This window comes from Bos indicus x Bos taurus, chromosome 28 (genome assembly GCF_003369695.1).
Source record: "Bos indicus x Bos taurus breed Angus x Brahman F1 hybrid chromosome 28, Bos_hybrid_MaternalHap_v2.0, whole genome shotgun sequence".
Lineage (NCBI taxonomy): Eukaryota > Metazoa > Chordata > Mammalia > Artiodactyla > Bovidae > Bos > Bos indicus x Bos taurus.
The window spans coordinates 14,580,627-14,599,378 of NC_040103.1; the positions used below are offsets into that span (position 1 = coordinate 14,580,627).

The 18,752-nt window shown below is 40.2% G+C and overlaps 1 long non-coding RNA gene across 1 annotated transcript; it reads left to right on the forward strand.

Moving 5' to 3' along the window:
* Positions 1-620: 620 nt before the first annotated feature.
* Positions 621-9,288, forward strand: LOC113885570. The gene is made up of 4 exons (XR_003509250.1): positions 621-1,226; positions 1,406-1,655; positions 2,283-2,462; positions 8,811-9,288. It is a non-coding gene; the product is annotated as an uncharacterized LOC113885570 (long non-coding RNA).
* The last annotated feature ends 9,464 nt before the right edge of the window (positions 9,289-18,752 follow it).

Below are 18,752 nucleotides of genomic sequence, written 5' to 3' on the forward strand. Positions count from 1 at the left end.
TATTCTATAGGAACACCCAGTACACACAACACACAACACACAACACACACAAAAAAACACACAACAAAACAAAATTTTCACAGAATATTTACCTTTACTGTGAGGGGCATACTGATATTTCTATTCTAATCTATTTTATGCTTTCTCTTATATTTCATTAAAAAATGCTGCTCATGACCAACTAAATTGATCTTGTGTCTCTCTTGTGGTCTGAAGAACTCCCCCACAGCAGTGAGAAGCATGGGCTCTGGAGTCAGACTGCCCACTGCTCGGCCACTTACTGGTGGTGTGATACTGGCCCAGTGTCCAATGATGAAGCTTCACTGCTTCATCTACAAAATGCAGATGGTGTTAGTAACCACACATCATAGGGTGATTGTGAGAACTAAGTGAAATAATGAGTAGAAAGCTCTTACCAAGTGAAATAATAAGTGGAAAGCTCAACCACAGGTTGGTTGTGAGAACTAAGTGAAATAATGAGTGGAAAGCTCTCACCACAAAGTCCTCAAAACACATTAGCCACTATCATGTATCAGACATTACAAACATGCTTCTCAGGCATCTCTCTATTCTCTGAAAAGTCTCATGCTGTAGTATTATTACCCCCATTGTAGACTAAGGTTTAGAGAGGATGAATGAATCATCCAAGGCCAAATGGTCAACAAATGTCAGAGCTGGGGTACTCAAACCAGGTCTATCTGACTCTGACCAGGACTGTGGTTTTTCTTTTTTTTTCCAGGGAACATTCCAAGAAGGCTCCATGAAAACTCTGGGACTTGAGGCAGCCTTTGAAAGCTGAGTGAATTATATAAAACGCATGCCCAAATGCTACTTCCCATGGTTGAAAGAAGTTGGGGTTTAGGACTGGGCACATCTGGGTTCTATCCTTGGCCTACCATATGCCAGCTTAGTAACTGGGTGCAATTTTACTTAGCCTCCTCTGAGACTCAGTTTCCTCAACTTTATGCTACTGATCAAACCAACTGTGCAGAGTTCTCATGAATAATGAGATACACAAGATACATTTTTTTTTATTGTCTGGCAAATAGGTGCTCAACAAATGTAAGATATTTTTATTAGCTAGAATTTGTGTAGAAGGTATGTGAGTTAGAATTTAATCTCTTACCTAGGGCTTAATTAAATCTGCAATTTGTAGGCATCAATGGACACGCAATTTGAAGCCATCTTGAAAGCACGGGTGAAAATACACTGTATGAAAAGCTCTGGTAAGTTCTATCATTCATCAGCTTAAGCGGTTCCAAGCAGAATGACTGTTAGTGACATTGAGATTGCAGCTATTGAATGTACTTTAGGTGGTAGAGTTTGTCCAACATAATCTCTTCCAAGTTACTAGCGATACTGTTCAGCTTTCCATGTTAATGTAAAGTACATTTGCCTCACCTAGGAGCCATCAGGACTTCACAAGTACAACAGAGCATCCCATGACAACAGAGCCAACTTGGAAGTACTGTTCATTGCCATCGCAGATTAATTATCAACTCCACTGCCTGCTCTTCAAGACTTGGGACCTTCAGAAATGAATCAAATATTAGAAAATATAAAGTTGGCTTCTGTTTACACCCCTGCTCATTTCTACCTCTGTGGATTGGAAGATAAGAAAGCCAAATTTCTTGCTCCCCAGGGTACCACTGAAGGTATGGTTTGCAACTTAACTAGGCATGTTGCTCCAATTGCTATCAGCTCTGATTCCTCTGAAATCATTCAGTTTAATATTTCCCCTGTGGACTCCATTGTGAGTAAAGTGATTACTAAAGCCCCGGACATCAGAAGTAGAGCACAGCTGTGATTCTAAAAGCCTCATTCACAGGTAGGAATGGTGATGGCAGAGTTTACAAAGTTGGGATGCACAGTTAAGATTCTTAGGTACTGAATCAACCCTGGAAAAACTCCATCCTGCAAGTGAATTACAGAGATGTAGTGGAGAACAAATGTTTTAGTCTCTTGAGCAATTAAAATACTTCTGACACAAAACTATCAGAAGAGTGGAAACTGTCAGAAAGACAATTTTACACACATATATTTTAACTAGAAATACGATTCCACATGTCAAAGAGGGTCCTAGAGGTTTTGGTGTGTTTGGTGATACAGTGATAAATGTGAAACATATGCCCTCAAATAGTTTATTTATTAACAAGTAGTATTGAAAAGCACTGACGTTGGGAGAATGGAATTTGAACCCTGATACTACTACAGTAGTTTGTGTTGACTTGAGTAAATCTCTTATATGTTTTGGTCTTTTCCCCCTAATTTGTTAATTTCAGATTCATATCCATGGAACAGAGTCCAATTATAACATTTCCTGAGATTCTGAAAGTCTTATGTGATCAAGCTGAGATTTTTTTGATTGGGATTGAGCTCCATTAACCTTTCTCAAAGAGAAGGAATCTTTTTGCACTGTGCTAAGGGACTCTACCCATATAAGTCAGCATGTGACTTGCCAGGTAAAAGAACTATGTGTGGAATACTTCAACAAAATCTATCCTTTCAAATACCGTATTTATTAATGAGTAGCAATAAAAGAATGAAAATTAGTTTTCAAGATTTTCACACATTGTTTCTGATCCTAATAAAAACTCTATAAGGTAAGTCATCACTTCAGTTCAACAGAAGAAAATAACTAAGATTTTAAAAGGGTTCATTTCTTGCCAATATTTACATATTAATAGTTAACAAGTAGCAGAAATAGATTTTTATTCCACTGGGAAATGCTGGTGGTCATGATGATACTGGGAACCTTTTTGTATTTTTCCATATGCCTTTCAACTTCCAACCAAATGCTCCTGATCATACACATTTTGGAACAGCCAAAGCAGAAGCTGTCAATCTGTAAGATGCAGACCCCTGGGGAGGTTGTAGGAAGGTTATTTCTGAAGGAATTCAAACCCTCATGGACACTAGGAAATACTTGGTCACTAAATGTCTTAGTTAGTTCAAGCTGCTCTAACAAAGTACCACAGACTGAGTGTCTTATGCAGAAGTTTATTTCTTATTGTTCTGCAGGCAGGAGATGAGGAAACCAGTGTAACGAGTACTGGTGAGAGTGCTCCTCAAGGCTGCAGTCTGCTGGAGAGTAGACAGAGCTCTCCAGGGTTTCTTTCTATAAGGATATTAATCCCATTACATCACTAATTACACCGCTCAAAGGCCCCACCTCCTAATACCATACACAGAGGGGTTTGGAATTTCAACATATGAATTTGAGAGGACACAAACGTATAGTCAAAAACACCAAAAATTTAATATCTCAAATATGTGCAAATAGTCCTTTTATTATTAAAATATTTCCAAACAATTATGATTCTTGAAAAAAAATTATATAAAAACAAGACTGAATTACAAATAATTTTCTCTCAAAATGTATTTTTTCTATCAATTAATACTGAGAATACAACTAATATTGCTTGGACATTGTGAAACTTCAGATTATTAAAGTGAGCCCCTGTAAACTTCCTGGAGTTATGAAAATGTTCTATATTGTGATTTGAGTGTTGGTTATGTGCATGTACACATTTGTCAAAATGCACTGAATTATATGCTTAGGATATATACATTTCATTATGAGTCTTACCTCAGTCTTTAAAAATGAGGCTCAGGTATTTGGAAAGTTGGCAACCAAATGTACAACAATCACTCAAATCCTAATTAGCTTTCCCCTTTGGGCAATATTTGGGATGATAGTGAAGTGTCCTTCCATTCTGTGAGCTAAACTACTAAAAATCACCATTGGTGGGTGAAATTGGACACTTATGAGTGCAAACCAAAAAACTTCTGGCAAATATGTGTCTGGAAAGTGTGAAAACAGTAATATCTACCAAGGTGATCAGAACATAGATTTGTGAAGGCAGAAAGAGAATATGACTGCAATTTAGAAAATGGAAACTAATTGAATGTTTAGAGAAAGGTAAGAGTCAAAACTCAACATTCAAATAACAAAGATCATGGCATCTAGTCCCATGACTTCATGACAAATAGATGGGAAAACAATGGAAACAGTAAGAGACTAAATTTTTTTAGGCTCCAAAAATCACTGCAGATGGTGACTGCAACCATGAAATTAAAAGACGCTTGCTTCTTGGAAGAAAAGCTATGACCAACCTAGATAGCATATTCAAAAGCAGAGACATTACTTTGCCAACAAAGGTCTGTCTAGTCAAGGCTATGGTTTTTCCAGCGGTCATGTATGGATGTGAGAGTTGAACTACAAGGAAAGCTGAGTGCCGAAGAATTGATGCTTTTGAACTGTGGTGTTGCAGAAGACTCTTGAGAGTCCACTGGTCTACAAGGAGATCAAACCAAGTCAATCCTAAAGGAAATCTGTCCTGAATATTCATTGGAAGGACTGATACTGAAGCTGAAACTCTAATACTTTGCCCACCTAATGTGAAGAACTGACTCACTGGAAAAGACCCTGATGCTGGCAAAGATTGAAGATGGGAGGAGAAGGGGATGACAGAGGATGAGATTATTGGATGGTATCACTGACTCAATGGACATGAGTTTGAGTAAACTCTGGGAGTTGGTGATGGACAGGGAGGCCTGGCAAAGAGTCCACGGGGTCGCAAAGGGTTGGACACGACTGAACGACTGAACTGAACTGAGCCACCTTTCTTTGTTCTAATCCCTAATATTGAGGACTTCCCTGGTGGCTCAGTTGGTAAAGAATCTGCCTGAAATGTGAGAGACCTGCGTTTGATCCTTGGGTCAGAAAGATTCTTTGGAGAAGGGAGTGGCAACCCACTCCAGTAGTCTTGCCTGGAGAATTCCTGGCAGGCTCTAGTCCATGGGGTTCCAAGGAGTCAGGCAGGACTGAATGACTTCATCTAATCTTGAGGCAAGCTTTTGTTTGCTGATTTAGACTTTTCAGGTAACCTAATTCTAGGAAATAAGTGCACCAAGTAGAAGCTATGAATATTTAGACACTTGCAAAGGTTCATATAATTTATATGCCGCATTACTCATCAGTCTCCTTTAAACTTGTTTTAGCTCAGCTCTGTTCAGTGGCTCAGTTGTGTCTTACTCTTTGCAACATGCCAGGCTTCCCTGTCCATCACCAACTCTCAGAACTTGCTCAAACTCATGTCCATCAAGTCAGTGATGTCATCCAACCATTTCATCCTCTGTCATCCCCTTATCTTCCTGCCTTCAATCTTGCCCAGCATCAGGGTCTTTTCCAATGAGTCAGTTCTTCACATCAGGTGGCCAAAGTATTGGAGTTTCAGCTTCAGCATCAGTCCTTTCAATGAATATTCAGGACTCATTTCCTTTATGATCAACTGGTTTGATTTTGCAATCAAAGGGACTCTCAAGAATCTTTTCCAACACCATAGTTCAAAAGCATCAATTCTTCAGCGCTCAGCTTTCTTTATGGTCCAACTCTCACATACACACATAACAATTGGAAAAACCATAGCTTTGACTAGACGGACCTTTGTTGGCAAAGTAATGTCTCTGCTTTTTAACATGCTATCTAGGTTGGTCATAGCTTTTCTTCCAAGGAGCAAGTGTCTTTTAATTTAATGGCTGCAGACACCATCTGCAGTGATTTTGGAGCCCCCCAAATTAAGTCTGTCACTGTTTCCATTGTTTCCCCATCTATTTAACATGAAGTGATAGGACTGGATGCCATGATCTTCATTTTATGAATGTTGAGTTTTAAGCCAGGTTTTTCACTCTCCTCTTTCACTTTCATCAAGTGGCTCTTTAGTTTCTCTTTGCTTTCTGCCATAAGGGTGGTGTCATCTGCATATCTGAGGTTATTGATATTTCTCCTGGCAATCTTGATTCTAGCTTGTGCTTCATCTAGTCCAGCATTTTGAATGATATACTCTGCATATAAGTTAAATATGCATGGTGGCAATATACAGCCTGATATATTCCTTTCCCAATTTGGAACCTATCCATTGTTCCATGTCCAGTTCTAACTGTTGCTTCTTGACCTGTTTATAGATTTCTCAGGAGGCAGGTCAAGTCATCTGGTATTCCCATCTCTTCAAGAATTTCCCACACTTTGCTGTGATCCACACGGTCAAAGGCTTTAGCATAGTCAATGAAACAGAAAGTAGATGTTTCTGGAATTGTTGTTTTTTTCTATGAACCAATGGAGGTTGGCAATTTGCATTAAATTTGGTTAATGCAAGCCAATTCCTTTGTGTCTAATAATTTCTAAAGACCTCAATTTTAAGTTCATGCATCTTAAGGCTGTGATGACTCCTTGTATTAGCACAGAAGTTTTAGTTTTCAAGTGACAGAAACACAACTCAAACTTCTTTAAGCAAAAGCAGAAATTTATTTACTGGCTCATTTAACTTCCAAGTTCAAGGTGGCACATCCTTCAGAAAAGCTGGATTCAGAAGCCTGAATAATTTGCTTAGGAATACTGCATTCTTCATTGGTAGGCTCTGCTTTATCCTCCATTAGCTCCATTTTTAGTCAGGCTTTCCTTTTGCCTTGACAAAATGGTTGTCAAAAGATTTAAATTAGTCCTAACTTCTAAGACATCCCAGTGAGAAAAGAATCTCTCTTTCCAATAGTTACCCCCAAATCCTGCACCAGTATCTACCTGGCTTGACTTGAGTCACATGGCTCTAAGCTTGAATTAATCACTGAGCCTAGAGAAACAGAATGTGCCAACTGACCTGGGATCTGGATCCTAGACTTTCACTGCAGCTGGAAGGGGAGATGGCCTCTCCCAATTCGTGGGGAATTAAGGGAAGGAGAGTTCCCAAATAGAAAGTAGAAGTACTAATACCAGGTGAATGGAGAATAGAAGCTGGGCAGGTCAATATCCAGCATGTCCCTCAAAACCATACTGTGAAGCTCTGCCTGACCTTTTAGCCAATAATCCCTGACTCATCCTTGTTCCCTCTTTCCTTTATCCATCCCCTGCCTTCCTACAACCAACACAGGAGATCGAGAAAGTAGGAGTGGGTCATGGCTTGTAAATATCTTTAAAAGCCAATCTATTCTAAATTTAATTTAATCTATTCTAAATTTAAATTTAAATCAGATACAATGTGGAGGTTGTATATTAAGGGTATGACCCTAGTAGTCATTCTTTTATAACTGAGACTCTGTGGAAAGCAAAAGATATTCTGAAACTAAAATTTTTTTTGAGATATGATCATCTGCTTTTGATTTTCTATTCTCCTCCTTTATTGAGACTAACTGTCGTGGGGATTTTTTTTTATTACAATAAATCAACAAGCAAACAAAGTCTGCTATATAACAATGGATTATCTATTGATTCTGCAACTATTTGTTAAGCACCTACTGAGGGCTTCCCAGGTGGCTCAGATGGCAAAGTGTCTGCCTGCAATGAGGGAGACCTGGGGTCGATCCCTGGGTTAGGAAGATCCCCTGGAGAAGGAAACGGCACACTCTAGTACTCTTGCCTGGAAAATTCTATGGATGGAGGAGCCTGGTAGACTACAGTTCATAGGATTACAAAGAGTTGGACACGACTGAGCGACTTCATTTTATTTACTGTACCCCCAGAACTGGTTCTAAAAGAATATAGTATTAAAATTCTGTTTATGTGATTGTGAATATGTGAGCTAGTTATGATTTTGAGGATAATAATACACCCCACTTAAGCTTATAGATAAGGAAACTAAGGCACTAAAGTATTAAGTGTCTTGTTCTCAAATAGGTATCATTCATGGAGCTTCAATTTGAACCTCCCCTGCAGAGTCAGTACTGTCAACCACATGACTGTATACTGCTTGTAATAAGGTAACCACCAGTTTGGTGTCTGGTACATGATTGATGCTCAAGAAATTGCAGGGCAGAATTATCAACAGTTAGTCCAGGAGTAGGTGATTTGTAGTGATCCAGGCAACAGGTCCAGGATAGATATAAAGGAGGACTGAAATAAAATCCCAGGGTGTAGTTCTTACGAGACTTTGACAGGAATAGGAGTGAGTCTCCACCCTGGAAAGCTGCTACACTTTATAGATGCCTGTGGCACAGGGGACCAAAATAACGGCCTGGGTCCCGGAAATGGTTGCAAAGAGGAAACGGACTCAGAAACAAGGCCGAATCCAAGTCACAAATTGTAACTCATACTTAGAAATAGGCAAGCCAGGAAGCATGGCATGATTCGACCTTTGACCAGCCTGGGAGATCCCAAGCCGCAGCTGAGCTTGGGATCTCCACAATGAGCCACAATAAGAGAATGGCAGCGGGAGTATGCAGCAGGCAAGTCCTACGAGGCACGTTTATAATTTATTGATGACAGCAAGTTGCTGGATTAGCCAGAGAGAGAGACATGGAGGGAGGGTGGGAGGGAAAGAAAGACAGGGAGAGAGGGAGGGAGGGAGAGAGGATGTGCGTGTGTACACGTCTGTGTGTTAATCAATCTTCTAGTGTGTAGGAAGCTATTTTTAGAACACATCCTTCCTAAGCTTCTTTTGGATTCCTAAAACATTTCGACAGCTACCTGGTCAAGATGATTCTTTAGAAAAATAAGTTCATTACTTGCAAGCAAACAACCAACAATAACAATGATGAGAATAAATTTTTTAAACCCTCACTCAAATCAATCACTACAATAAAAATGAAAGCCCTTTTTTAAAAAAAGATTTTCAATGGAGTGGCTATTTAGACATCATCTTTACAATATGTAGGATCTTCCCAACCTTTCATCATATGAGAAATAAATGCAGTATCATGAAGAGTGACTAACTAACGGGTATTCTTAGGAAAAGACTGAGGAAATCAGCCAGATAATGATAAAGGGTTTTCCCCCACCCCATTTTCCTTTTCCTTTCTTTCTTTTCCTTTAAATCCAGAATTTGAAAAGAAAAACCTGGCCTGGACTTATGAAAGGGGCATTGGATCCTAATTCTTCAGGCTGCTGCTTCTCCTGGCAACCTTTAAAGGATAATGTGGGACTGTGCTGATACCATCCGGGTGAAGGACAGCTTCATTTCTATTTAAATTTACATCTGTTGCAAACTCACATCACAATTAAATGTGTTTCTTAGGTATCTTACTAAAATTGAGGCTCTTTGGCTCTTATGTAAATTTTCCATTACGTAGATGTTAAGGAATGAGAAAATCCAAATTCTGGTGTACAATCTATTTTGGCAAGTATTTAAAAATTTCTGAGCCTGTTAATTCCTCTGCAAACCAAACACTTTTGACTAGATTCAATTTTTTTTTTAAATGTGGCACTTTGGCAACATGGTAAAGTTTTTATATTCATAGGCTAAATATAGACAACATGCCCACATATGGCAAATTATAATGAAGCAAGAATTATACCAGTTTGAGTCCCATGATCCATGAATTAAAAAGAAAATTCTGCAGAAATGGTTGGGAGACTCCAAAAATAATAATAACAATGTTAATGAAGTACTAAAAATAAGAATAGGGGTGGATGTTGCAATATTTTTCTCCTTTTCATGTCATTCCTTTTCTGAGTGTCAAATTAGGCATTAATTTTCCACCTCCAGGTGACAAAGTACAGCAATCCGGCTCAGGCACTTGGGCCACCAGTAATTATCATAGCAGCCATTTCTCAAAATACACCAGTCACTGTCCCAAACAGTGACCTTACTGAATCCTTCACATACCCTTCCCCCAAACACACACACCATTTTACAGACAGGGAAATGGAAGTATGGAATGAGTAGCACAGGCTAATGAATGGCAGCCTGGAGAATGGAGTCTGGTTTTCTTGGCTTCAAGTCTATGCTCCTTGTGCTGTGACACGCAGCTTCAGTGTTGGTAATACAGTGAAAGAAAGACAAAGGCATAACTTGGGGATCAAAGAGGAGAATGAGGTTGTAAACAGAACAAGAGCCCTTGTACAAATATGTAATTTATTAAAGATTTGTAATTTCACAGAAGTGCCAAAAGCCTAAGTCTTTTTGCAAGGTAAGGCAACTCACACATCTCTAGCGAGCATCCAAGGAGTCCCTGAGCACCACAAGACAGTTTTGCAAGTCCCTATCTAGATGATCTTTAATTAAGGATTTTTCAGTGTTAAACTCACATCTGTCCTTTGCTGATCTTTAATTATTAACATAGGATAGTTCCTATCCTATAAGGGCAGATGGGTTACCCTTCTTAGTTTTCCTTCTAGGACTTTAACCTTCTCTTGGAGGATTGTCCTGTGACACAATCATAATGCAAACTCAGCAGAAGTTTGAAGCCAGTGAAGCAAAATGAGGAGGGATGAGCACTGGATTTAGTACTGGCCTAGGAGTGAAAGAGAGCTGAACTAAGCAGTTGAGCCTCTCCAACCCAGTCAGTCTCCTTTTGTACTTGGAGAATTCTTGTGTGAGGGACTGGCTGACCCTACAGAGAACGAGGCTAAATCCATGGCTAAAAAAGAAGCTGAATGTCTGCTGGAGACCCCTCAGGGCTGTGTCTGATGGAGTAACTAAACCAAACAGAGACTAATTGCTGGCAATCCCTGAAGAGGAAAGCCACTCTTTCCAAGCCTGGACCCTGAAGGGTTTGCATGATGTATGAGGTCTTTATTTGAGAGACTAAGTCCTAAGAATTGTTTCTTGATCTCATCTTCCTTACTGGCTTCCTAAGCTCCAGCTCCCTCACAGGGTAAACCTGATAGAGATTTAGAGGTTTTGAGACATTTCTGGCACATGAAGTACAGACAGTAGCATCCTTAAGGAAAAAATATACATATATATGTATGCATGTTGGTACTCATAAATATATAACTTCTTTTACCTCTTTCTATACACATACAAACACACAAGCACAGTTCACACACACACACACACACACACACAATGTTTTTTCCTAAGGCTCACACATACTGATATCAAAAGCAACAAGGGAAGGAGAGGCCTAGAGGTAACACGAAGTCAAGCTTCCAGGCTTCCACTAATTACATGTGATTTTGGGTGAGTCTCTCTGAAAAGTGACCTCCTTTTCATGTGGTATGTTGCTGTATGATCAGAAACACTGGGTGTTGAAAAACTTTAAATTCAAAATTAGACACAATTCTACTGAGGAGCCACCAAAAGCACAAAGTGCCTGGGAAGTGGAGGGATGGGAACTCTGACCTCTGACAGGTTTGGTTTTTCTTGGTATCACGATGGGTCCATTACCTCTGCTTGTCAAATAATCTAACTCCAAGAGGCATTTAAAACTTGGGGAGTGCAATTCCATAGAAGGTATCACTACACAGAGATGATCACTGTTGACATTTCTGTGTTTTTTCCTAATCTTTTTCCAATGCATGTGTGTGACCATCCTCTCTACATAGGTGGAGCCTGTCAGCAGCCTCCTCACACTCATCTTATATGTAGCATTCCACACACAATGAGAAATTTCCGTTTTACTAATAATTTCAAGCATATGAAATTAAAAGGGTAGAAACGGCCTCAGAGAGCACAAAGCATTTTGCTTTAAAAACTCTTCTTCTCTATTTAGCACCTAGCTAACTCCTCTGTCCCACTGTATTCCCCTCCTGCCCCCACAGAGTCAGTTGTGTTTCTCAACCTACAAATACCACAAGCAGGGGAAAAAAAAAGGTTGGTATCTTGCTTCACAGATACCACGTAATATCCAGGTGAAGGCAAATATGACACCAACAAGCATCACATACATAAATGTATAGACATGTCATTTTCTGAGAACTATATTTATACTGTATAGTTTATCTCCTTGATTCACTAATACGTTCTGTTCATTTCCTCATATGATTAAATATGCCTCAAAAAACATAACTTTCAAAGGCCTCCCAACAATAGTATGAAGTTCTGATGTAAGAAATTCAACGTGGATGTGAACTCTGCAAGATGTAAGAGGACCCTCATCATAGGAGACCACAAGAAACTTCATCACCTTCACACTGCATGAGGACGATGAGCTTTCTTGGAGGCAGCAACAAGGAGATAGGGAACCTGATACTAACCTAATACTCATTATCCTATTTAGCATTAAAAAAAACAACTTAGGAATTATTACTATCTCACTTCACATATGAGAAAACTGAGGCCCAGAGGTCAAGTTAGCTGATATGGAATAGATCTTGGACACAGGGCCAGACTGGCTTGAATCTAGACTCTGGTTTTTTTCAATTTCACTACACTGTGCTTCTGAATGGTAAATGAAATCTGAAAGGTCATATAAAAGGCCTCACAGAATCACATGAAGAAAAACTTTTAATAAATGTTATGAGCAAGAATAGGACACTTGGTTACTCAGAATCAGGGGGAAAATGCAATTCAATATAGATCATATTTAGTTCCCTAAGCTTCCCAGCCCCTTCATGAATCACTGCCTTGTCGCTGCGAAGTGGCTTATGTAACTCAATGAAGCTATGAGCCATGCTGTGCAGGGCCACCCAAAGTGGATGGGTCATAGCAGACAGTTCTGGCAAAACATGATCCACTAGAGGAGGGAATGGTAAACCCCCACAGTATACTTTCTGTGAGAACTTCATGAACTGCATAAAAGGCCAAAAAGATAAGACACCAAAAGATGAGTCCCCCAGGTCTGAAGGTGTCTAAGATGCTCTTCATCTCACCTAACAAGTAGATATGCTAGTCTAGATAGTGTTCCAGTAATGTTGGGTTGAGCACATTAAGAGGGATTTTCTAATGTATGCTAGCCAAATGTCAGAGAAGGCGGTGGCACCCCACTCCAGTACTCTTGCCTGGAAAATCCCATGGACGGAGGAGCCCAGAAGGCCGCAGTCCATCGGGTTGCTGAGGGTCGGACACGACTGAGTGGCTTCACTTTCACTTCTCACTTTCATGCATTGGAGAAGGAAATGGCAACCCACTCCAGTGTTCTTGCCTGGAGAATCCCAGGGACGGGGGAACCTGGTGGGCTGCCATCTATGGGGTCGCACAGAGTTGGACACGACTGAAGTGACTTAGCAGCAGCAGTCAAATGTCATTGGCAGTATTTGATAATCTTGGCAATAAAATTCTGTACTCTATAAAATCATGATTTCTTAGGACATTAAAAAATTTTTATTTGCTTGGTTTTTATTTCCCCTCCTTGTCTCTGTTGACTTACCCTCTCTAGGTAAGCTTCTCTGATACAAGCAAGGTGCAAGAGAAGCATTGAAGTAAATGAGCTACCAAGAAGGCCAGCAAGCCATGACATCTACAAGAGCCATCAGTTTTTTATCTACACTTCAGGGTTTCTGCCATCCAATGATGGTTTTGACACTCAGGATAGGAAATTACAGATACCACTCAACTTACACTGTTCCTTAAGTTGGTGGACAAACAATAGGGTGGCATGATGCCCAGAAGCTCTCAAGTATGTCACTTCAGGTATCCTTCTATTCACAGCCCCAAATATTCTCTATCAACTCTTAACAGAGCCCAAACTCCCTCCACACCTACCACAACTATTCAAGTCCTCTATATAATTCCTTCTCCCTTAACAAGCTTATGTACCCCACATAGGCTGGGAAAGATATATTCTTATTACTGATGAGTTAATTTTTTGCTTAGTTCTACCACTTTAACATATTTTGTTCTACCAAAAAATGTAATATGAATTATTTCCAATCATGAACAACCACATATATTATGCTTTTTATGTACACAACTTACATTTCTCTTTGTATTGCTTAGAGTAACAATCTGTCTATCCCAGGATATAGTAAATTGTACCACTATCAACTGCATTCATCTTTACCAAACTAAGAGGAAAGGTCACTATGAGTCAGGGAGATGAGAGCAGCACCAGGAGGTGCAGTTCCAGGTGTGGGACGGAGGTAAACCCAGAGGCAATGGGACAGTCTCTGAGGCGGGCCTTCAGTACTGTACTGAGGTGGGTGGGGAGGACATCTGGATCAGGAACTTCCGCCTTCCTTGTAAACGCCTCAGCAAGCTGCAGCTGCCTTGCCCTGCCGGCCCCATCCCAATGATCCCTTCACTTTTCCCTCAGTGGCTCCCACTGCTGTAACGATAGCCTTGGCAGCTGGCAGGGACAAGAGATGTACACAGTTACAGTCTCTCTTCGCTTCTTTCCAAGTCCTTACATAACCTCATGGTCTCTTGGGCTGAAGAGAGCATCCTGTCGAAAGCAAGAGGGATCAGAGGAAAGGAGGCAAAGAAGATTTACAGGGAAGACTCCTGAGTTCCCTCAAGTCTGTCACTGATATCTGTCACCTGGCAATAGTCTGAATTCCCCATCTCCCAGCCTGCCCTCCTGCGGAGGCACTCACAGCTCTAGGGTCCAGACAGCAGTTACAATGAGCTGCCGACATGGGGGTCAAGGGAGGACTGACAGTATCAGCCTCATGTCATACAGACAGGGTGTGTGAGAGAGAGCCACAGGCTTTCTTTACTCCGAAGCAGCATTTTATTTCTATTAAAAGATCAGTTACTCAAATTCTACACTTAGATATATACCTCAAAGAACTAAAAATAGAGACTAATAGAGATACTTGTACGTTAGAGTTCATCACAGCATTATTCATAATAGCTAACATGTAAAAACAATCCCAAAGTCCATCAACAGACGGATGCATAAACAATACGTGGCATGTATATATTTTATATATATATGAAAGTGAAAGTGAAGTCGCTCAGTCGTATCCAACTCTGTGACACCATGGACTGTAGCCTACCAGATTCCTCCATCCATGGGATTTTCTAGGCAAGAATATTGGAGTGAGTTGCCATTTCCTTTTCCAAGAGATCTTCCTGACCCAGGGATTGAACCTGGGTCTCCCGCATTGTAAGCAGATGCTTTCCCATCTGAGCCATCAGGGAAGTCCATATACATACATATATATATATATATATATATATATATATATATATATACACATACACAATGGAATGCTTTTCAGCCATAAAAAGGAAAGAAGTTCTAATATATTCTACATGGATAAACCTCAAAAATTTTGCTTTAAGTGAAATAAGCCAGATACAAAAGAAAACACATTTCATGGTTCCACTTAGGTGAAATATCTGGAATAGTCAAAATCATAGAGACAGCAAGTAGATTATTATACCCTGCTTATTTAACTTATATGAAGAGTATATCATGTGAAATGTCAGGCTAGATGAATCACAAGTGGAATCAAGATTGCCAGGGGAAATATCAATAACCTCAGATATGCAGATGACACCACCCTTATGGCAAAAAGTGAAGAAGAATTAAAGAGCCTCTTAATGAAGGTGAAATAAGACAGTGAAAAAGCTGGCTTAAAACTCTACATTCAAGAAACTAAGATCATGGCATCTGGTCTCATCACTTCATGGCAAATAGATAGGGAAAAATTGGAAAATAAAGTGACACTATTTTCTTGGGTTCCAAAATCACTGTGGACAGTGACTGCAGCCATGAAATTAAAAGATGCTTGCTCCTCTGAAAAGAAGCTATGACAAATCTAGACAGCATATTAAAAAGCAGAGACATCACTTTGCCGACAAAGGTTTGTATAGTCAAAGCTATGGTTTTTCCAGTAATCATGCATGGATGTGAGAGATGGACCATAAAGGACAGATGTTTTCGAACTGTGGGGCTGGAGAAGATTCTTGAGAGCCCCTTGGACAGCAAGGAGATCAAACCAGTCAATCCCAAGGGAAATCAACCCTGAATATTCATTGGAAGGACTGAAGCTGAAACTTCAATACTTTGGCCACCTGATGCAAAGAAATGACTCATTGGAAAAGACCCTGATGCTGGGAAAGATTGAGGGCAAGAGGAGGAGGGGATGACAGAGGATGAGATGGTTGGATGGCATTTCTGATTCAATGAACCTGAGTTTGAGAAAAGTCTGGGAGATAGTGAAGGACAAGGAAGCCTAGCACACTGCAGTCCATGGGGTTGCAAAGAGTTGGACATCACTTAGCAACTGAACAACAATACAACAGGGCCTGGGAGGAGAGTGGAATGGGGAATTATTTTTTAATTGCTGCAGCTTCTTTAGCCCTCTGAGAAAATAGAGATGACGGTTGCACAACACTGCAAATGTAATTCATGCCACTGAATTATACCCTTAAAAATTGCTAAAACAGCAACTTTTAGGCCATATATATTTACCACACAAAACAGATCACCTACTCAGTCAGCATTCAGTTTCCTTGCTACTCAAGAACAGTTTTTTAGGTTCTGCCAATCACTGGAAAGTTTTTTGATGTCATCAGATTGGCACATATTTTCTTTGATCTTTCTGCATTTCCTCATGGTCTGCTCTCTATTAGTAAAAATAATTACATAACATTTATGGAGTCCCAGGCACTCTTCAAGTCTACATGAATTAGAGAGTTTAATTCATATGAAAAGTACTTGCCGTATCATCCTTATTTTACCAAAGGAGAAGCATACATCCTTCCCAGTGCCACCCAGCAAGTAAGAGCACACCCAGAATTCAGTCAGGCTCCAAAACCCACAGTCTTAACCATAACTCTAAAGCATCCTTGGAACTCTGTAATAGACACTTTGAGGGAACTTGTGAAAAATCACATTCATAGCCTCCATCAGACTGATTGAATCAGAATCTCTGAAGGTGGAATTGAGGAATCTTCATTTTTTTAAACTGTTTTTTGGCAGGGGTTGGGGTGGTGTGGGCTGTGCCTAGTGGCATGCAGGATCTTAGTTCCCTTATCAGGGATTGAACCTGCACCCCTTGCATTGGGGAGCTCAGAGTCTTAACAACTGGACCACCAGGGAAGTCTAAGAATCTACATTTTAGAAAAGATCCTCACATGTTCCAATTTCAAAACTTACTGGAAAGCCACAGGAATCAGTGCCAGGGTAGTAGGCTTAAGTACAGACATATAAATTAATGAAACAGAAATGAAAGTGCTGTACACTCTGGCAGAGTATAGAGGATGGACTGACAATGGTTAGAGATGACTATATGAGATTATAGAAGGAAAAGTTCTTAGGAAACTATAATAAATTATCCAACTGAGAGATGAAGACTGAACGATGACGAGGGGTAAGAGAGAGGGCCATTAAAAATAACTCTGTGCCATCTAGCCTGGGTGATTGGTAAGAGAGTAATGCCATTTTCTAATAGAAAATATGGGAGAAAAGAGCAGATTTTTTTGAGATGAGAAACAGGACAATGATTTCAGATTTTTTTTTTTTTTAATTTAAGCAGCCTGTGAGGCTTTTCAGAGTGGCTTGGCAGTATCAGTCAAGATACGTGCTAGAGATAAAAATCTGGGATTTAGGTGCTCATAGGTATTAACTGAAACTGTGGAGGAGGTGAGATTCTCTGAAAAGGTCAGAGATGGGTTGAGCACAAATCATTAGGGAATACCTATACTTAAGGGGTAGCAGAAAAAGCAGCACAGTTAATGGAGGTTGAGAAATAGATGGAGACATAGAAGAATAACTAAGAGATTGCAAGGCAGACATTTCTATGAGAATGTGGACACAACACACCCACCAGTAAAGTACTTCTTATGATACTGTCAGTTGCAAGAAGCGGAAATACACTTGAGCTCACTTAAGTGGAAGAGGAGAATTTAATTACAGAATTCAGGAGTGTTTCACTTAAATCCATAGGCAGACCATGTGGCTGGGCCTCACAGGGGGCTAGAATCAGAAACTGGACAACTGTCATGAACCAAGGGGGTATATCTGCTCAGTTCTTTAAACAACTGCTTCATTTATCTCTCTGCAGACTCTCTGCTGCTGCCCACCTCAAAGTGCCTGGTTTACATACTGAATAATTTACATATTGAGTAATATCAATTTCAAGCCGTTAGAAAAAGGATCTGACTGGCCCCAGTTGGATCAGGTGTCTACCCATGAGATAATCAATCATGGCCATGGTGGGGATAAAGGAAGATACACAGAACAAACATGGCAGCCATGAGCCATTTCTGTGAATAAAGGGGGTAGTTTAACTTAGAGAAGAAATGTTCTGAATTTGGCAGATGCCCCCAAAGATTCTTTACCAGCTGAGCCTCAAGGGAAGCCTAGAATACTAGAGTGGGTAGCCTACCCACTTCCTGACCCAGGAGGCCAACAGGGGTTTCCTGCATTGCAGGCAGATTCTTTACCAACTGAGATCCCTGGGTTGGGAAGATCCCCTGGAGAAAGGAAAGGCCACCCACTCCAGTATTCTGGCCTAGAGAATTCCATGGACTGTATAGTCCATTGGGTCAAAAAGAGTCGGACACAACTGAGCAACTTTCACTTTCCCCAAAGATACCTACTTAAATCTTAAAGTGACTACATAAAGATTTGATTGCCCATTCATGGAGGCATTAATTACAAGGAAAGCTGTGAGAACCCTGACTCTGTTTTTCTCTCTTCTGTTTCTTCTTTTAGCTCAGAGGAAAAGTTGCATTAATGTCTGTATGGGTTTCTCTGTAACAGAGACAAGAAAAAAAGAAATTGCTTGTGAAATGCCTTGACATCCTTAGGTCAAAAGATCTAAACAAATACAAAGGGTTTTTTTATTTTTATTTTTTTCTATGGAGAGCTAGAGCTTTCCTGTTGTTTTTGCTTTCGGCTGGGTCTCATTGATTTCCCAAATTGTACTTGCTGCTTTCTGGCTTTCATTAATCAAACTGCCACCTGTGATAGACTGCTGGGCCCTCATCTTATTTTGATTAATTCCATTCTCGCATTCATCTCTCTGGCACAGTTTGCAGTGGATGATTTGTTAGGGGCAGAGCAGGATGAGGGAGGACTAGAGATTTGGAATAGTGGAGTCTTCTCTAGTCTAATCTGAGTCTATCTGTTAATGGAAATATTCCCACTTCCCCCCTCATTCCTTCCAGCTCAAAGAATAGCAGTACCAGCTGTACTTGCCT